This window comes from Coenobita brevimanus, chromosome 35 (assembly GCF_032717465.1).
Source record: "Coenobita brevimanus isolate Jiangsu-jjx chromosome 35, ASM3271746v2, whole genome shotgun sequence".
In the NCBI taxonomy this organism is placed as follows: Eukaryota; Metazoa; Arthropoda; class Malacostraca; order Decapoda; family Coenobitidae; genus Coenobita; species Coenobita brevimanus.
In genome coordinates, this window is record NC_136988.1 from 3,043,541 (window position 1) to 3,049,540 (window position 6,000).

Consider the following 6,000-nt stretch of genomic DNA (forward strand, 5'->3'; position numbering starts at 1 on the left):
GGTAAATGTAACTTGTGGCCCAACATCAGTTTTGAAAGGATGAAGCCAGTAGACTCATGGAATGCAGACCTATATGTCATCAACAGCGCAGGTAATTTCTGGTCCCATTCCGTTTGTTCCTCTCCACAATACTTAGCTAGTTCTTGTCTCAGGGTCCAGTTGAATTTCTCCACCACCCCATCCGGCTATGGCCTTAGGGGAGGTCATCCTGGTCTTCTTGATCCCTAATAACTTGCATCACTCACGGAACACAGCAGACTCGAAGTTTCTACCCTGGTCTGGATGTAGCTCTTGTGGCATCCCGAAACGACAGAAAAACTGATCAATCAACACGTGAGCAATAGTCGCAGCCTCTTGATTGGGATAGCATAGGCTTCTGGCCGCTTTGTGAAGTAGTCCATGGCATAGGCTTCTGGCCACTTTGTGAAGTAGTCCATGGCAACACATATATACATGTTTCCTCTTTCAGTGAGTGGCAGAGGTCCAGCAATATTCACCGCAACTCTTTCCATCAGTGCACTCACTTGGTACAAATGAAGAGGGGTGCATCCACATTTCTTGTGTCCTTTCTTTGCACAACACACATCAGAGGCTCAACACCACTCTTCAACATTCTGATGCATGGCAGTCAGAACCTCTGTCACAGCCGACTTAGAGTTTTCTTCACTCGCAGGTGCCCATTAGTGATCTGGTTATGGGACTCATCCAAGATCTCAGACCTCATCTTATTCGAAACCATCAGTTGCCAATACTTGCTGAGGCCATCAGGTGTCTCCCACTGACGTTCCAACAGTCCCTTGTTCAAACGAAGAAGGTCCCATTGATTCCAGTAGTTCTTGGTCGCAGGCCTTAACCTTTTTATTCTTTTTAAGAGAATGGAGGAAGGAAAAACAAAGGAAATGAAAAAAAAAAAAAGTGCATGTGCTTAAAGGCATCCTTCATTCATAAAATATATATAACAACTGGATTTCAATAAAAGTAGATTAAATGTCTGTGGGAAGCAACTCCCAGGAAGTGAATTCCAGAGAGTAGTAGTTCATGGGATAAATGAATTTTGATGAGCAGTGGTTCTGCACTGCGGGTGAGAGAGTGAGTTCATGGGCACTTCCTGCTACCTGAGTATTTCGGGAGAAAACTTGAAGGGGAAGCACAATTGAAGCAAGCTCGTCAGAACACTTGCGGTCAAAATATCGGTAAAATAATGCTAAAGAAGCAACATCTCTGCATACTGATAATGTGGAAGGTCCTGCATAAGGGCAGATTTACTGATTAATCTAATGGCTTTATTTTGAATTTTGTCCAACTGCCTCAATGCAACCGCTCCACATCCACTCCACAGTGGCGAACAGTATTCGATCTGAGAACGGACATGACTTTTGTATATTATGGCCAACTGATCATGAGTGAAGAAATCACGAACTCTGTCCAGAAGTCCAAATTTTTTTAGAGCATTTTTAGCAAGGGATTTAACATAAGCTGTCCAGCTTAGGTTGGGGTTTAGAGTAACACCTAGGATATCAATGGTAGTAGATATGGAATATTGAAATCATTTAAAATTATGTGGGAGTCTCAGGGATTCTTTCTGTTGGAGAAATTAATGTACTTAGTTTTCTGAGCATTAAATGAGACCAGATATGTTTGTCCCCATTGATTAATTTTAGAAAGGTCCTGGTTCAGAGAAATTGCTGTGTTTATTTGGGAATTTACAGTATCAGAGAGTGTAAAGGAGGTACTAAATGTGAAAGAACTATAAAGTGTCGAGTCATCAGAATAAGAGTGTATTTGGTTGTGAGTGACCGACATGATGTCATTCATATGAATGAGAAAGAGGTTTGGAGCCAAAACTGATCCCTGAGGAAACCTCTTCCCAAGATGGTCGCACTGTACTCCACTGCAGCCACTTTAGCACCGGTTGTTAATCTGCTTCCTCTTCAGGTCTTCATCTGATGCTGGCCCTCTCACTGCAGTATGGCGGCATTTCTTGCTAAGATTCCCATTCCTGCTACAGTGCTTGTTGTCTGTTCTTCCATTTTCTCGCACAGTATTCATCAAGGTTCTCCTGCATTTCCTCAGTGGTGGGGCTTCTTGGGAAAAACTGGCTGGTTGTTGCCTCTTGTCACCAGCCTTCACTAATTTACCCTCATCCTTTTCATTTAGACACATAGCTGAAGTTTCCCACCTCATCACATGTCCAACACCCATTTGTCGCAATCGGGGATTTCTTTGCACTGTTCCATTCTTACTCCTTGTTGCATTTGTAACAATCCACCTTCTTGTGTCCCAGCTTCCCGCAGAACCAGTAAACTCCTGTCTTCTCCTGTTCTCTGTTCAACTTGTTGCACAATACCAGCAACTTCATCTGATCTTCTCTTCCCTCTTCCACGTGTAACAGTCCTCTTTTCTATGTCCTGGCTTTTCACAGTACCAGCACATTCCTTCAAAATTTTCCACTGCATGTACCTGCACCTTTCTTGCCTTGAATCCTGCACTACGACTGGCCTGAAAAGTGGATGTACTGGACCTGACGAGGGACTTAAATTCTAGAGCCCTGGCTAGTGCTTCTTGCATGCTTCTGGGTTGTGCCTGCTTCACTTGCACTTTCAGCTCTCCACTGTCAAAAGCATCAATGAACTGGTCCCTCAGAAAAAAGCCAAGAGGTTAGATGGTGCCCCAGGGTACACTTGTATGCCATACTCTCCAGATCATGAGCATGCTGCTGTAGGAATTCGCCTCCAGCCCATAAAGGGGTCCGGAACTGTGCTCTGTAAACTTCAGTCTGGTAAATGGTCCCATACCTGCGCTCCAGTACCCCTTCTAAGGACTAATAACTGTTCCTTTCCATCACTGACATCTGGTCCAGAATTTCCACTATGGCACCCTTTAGGCTAGTGGCAAGCTGCAATGCCCTCTGCCTATCATTCCAACCATTCTGATCAGCAAGTAACTCAAACTATGTACGGTAAGCTTCCCAAGATACTCTATCATCAAATTCCTGAGGTTTCCTTTTAATTGTACCTCCATTATAGCCATGCACTTCACTGGTTTGGGGCCTAAAAACTGGGGAATTATAATTAAGGACAGGACTTAAAACGTCTGCATTCTGATTATTCATCCCTGTAATGCTACCTTTAGATGTTTGGGATCCACCAAGATCCACCATGCACTGTCTATTCTTTTCATGTGCTCCCTGTACACTAACCTGAGGCTCAGCAGTGCAATGTTTCTCTACAGCCTTAAATTTCTCACTAATTATCCCGAGGTGGATGGAAAGCTGATGACAGGGAGTGCTGGAGCTCCCGTTTCATCAGCCCTCAGGACTAGTTCCTGACCATCCACCTTTGCTGAACTTTTTCAGTGTCTCAGTTACACAGAGAGTAGGCCAGCATGCTCTCCAGTACAAATTTCTCTATCTTCACCAAACTACATGCACAGTACACACTACACTTCCTATTCAAAATTTACCCAAAATGGGGTCGTTTTACCAAGCCTCGGAGTCCCCAGGGGGGGGGACCATAAATGCCCCCACCATCTGCCTCTCTCCCGGTGACGACTCAAGATGCCTGGAACCACTGTCTGACTCTCTTCTTCTTCATTTCTGCAACATTCGCGGCCTTTCCTCTAACTTTCGCTCTGTTGAGCACCACCTCTCCTCCTCTAAACCTCACCTTCTTTTTCTAACGGAGACTCAGCTGTCTGAGGCAACTGACAGCAAACCCTTTTCTGTATCCTCCTACTTTCTCTATACTCATTTCAAAGCCAAAGGTGGCTGTTGTGTATATATACGCAACGACTTATCTTGCTCTCGTGTTCCTGAACTTGATTCTTCTGAATTCTCCACACTCTGGCTTCGGCTTTCCTGTCATTCTCTGACTAAATATATCTGTGCTGTTTACTTATCCCCTAATTCTACTGACTATCAAAAATTCTTCGACTATCTTACTTCTACGATGGAACACATTCTATCCATTTCTCCTTTCTCTGAAATCTCCATTCTTGGAGAATTCAATGTTCACCACCACCTTTGGCTCTCCTCTCCTTTCACGGATCCACCTGTTGAACAAGCCTACATCTTTTCTATCCTTAATGACCTAGAGCAGCTTGTACAGCACCCTACCCGTATCCCTGACCGCCTTGGAGAGAGCTCCAACATACTTGACCTCTTCCTCACAACTAATCCTTCTGCTTACTCTGTTAATCTTTTCTCTCCGTTGGGCTCCTCCGATCACAGCCTTATTACCTTAACCTGTCCTATCACTCCGGTACGGCCTGTGGACCCTCCAGAGAAACGTCGTCTGTGGCATTTTGGAGCCGCAGACTGGGAGGCCCTCAGGCAGTACTTCTTTGATTTTCCCTGGAATGATTATTGCTTCCATGGCCGTGAGCCATCTGAGTGTGCCTTGCGCATTACGGAGGTTATTCTCTCGGGCATGGAAGCATACATTCCTTTCTCATATCCTTTGACTAATGCAAGAAAGCCTTGGTTTAATCACGCTTGTTCTAATGCTGTCCGCAACAAGGAGAGGGCCTACAAAAGGTACCGGAGCCAACCCACCCCTGAATCACATCATCTTTACGTTTCTGCCCGGAATCGTGCTAAGTCTGTTCTTCGCTCTACTAAAAATAATTTCATCCATACTAAATGCTCTCAACTCTCCAACTCGAATTCTTCCCGCTCCTTCTGGCATCTTGCCAAAAATCTTTCTAACAACTTTACCTCATCATCCTTCCCTCCTCTTTTCTACTCTGATGGTTCTGTAGCTATTTCTTCTACCGATAAAGCAGATCTCTTCGCACAGACTTTCTCCTCCAATTCTACCTTAGACAATTCCGGTGCTGTTCTTCCATCACTTCCCCCCTCTGACTTCCTCATGGCTGACATTAAAATTTCTTCAGTTGATGTATTTTCTGCCTTCACTGGCCTCAGTACTAACAAGGCATATGGGCCTGATGGGGTCCCTCCTGTTGTTCTCAAGAACTGTGCTTCTGTGCTTACACCCTGCCTAGGCAAACTCTTTCGTCTTTGTCTGTCAACTTGTACCTTTCCTTCTTGCTGGAAGTTTGCTCTCATTCAGCCAGTCCCAAAGAAGGGTGACCACTCCCAACCCTCCAACTATCGTCCAATTGCTTTAACGTCCTGTATTTCAAAAGTTTTCGAGTCAATTCTTAATAGAAAAATTTTAAGGCATCTTTCCTATCACAACCTTCTTTCCGATCGTCAGTATGGGTTCCGTCAGGGACGCTCCACTGGCGATCTTCTCACCTACCTTTCAGACTCCTGGTCATCCTCCTTTCGGGACTTTGGCGAAAGCTTTGCCATTGCACTTGACATCTCAAAGGCTTTCGATCGAGTCTGGCATAAATCTTTAATTTCCAAACTGCCCTCCTACGGTTTCTATCCTTCTATCTGTGCCTTCATCGCTAGCTTCCTTTCTGGTCGTTCTATAGCCGCTGTTATAGACGGCCATCGTTCTTCTCCTAGATCTATCAACAGTGGTGTTCCTCAGGGCTCTGTCCTATCACCAACTCTCTTCCTTTTATTCATCAGTGATCTTCTAAGCTGTACATCTAACCCTATCCACTCATATGCTGATGACTCCACCCTTCACCTTTCCATTCGGTTCCCGCAACGCCCATCTCAGCAGTTACTTCAACAAACAAGGGATGAGGGTATGGCACACCTAATGTCTGACTTGGCTCGTATCTCTGACTGGGGTAAAAATAATATGGTTGTCTTTAATGCATCTAAGACTCAGTTCTTACACCTTTCAACCCGACAAAATCTTCCACAGGTATACCCACTAATGTTTAATAATATTCAGCTTAATCCTACATCATCCTTGAACATGCTTGGGGTTTCATTTACTCGGGACTTATCTTGGAAAGATCATATTACATCTCTTGTAAAATCTGCTTCCAAGAGATTGGGTGTGCTAAGCCGACTCCGCTCTTTCTTTACCCCTGCGCAATTGTTGACTCTATACAGGGGTTTTATCCGCCCCT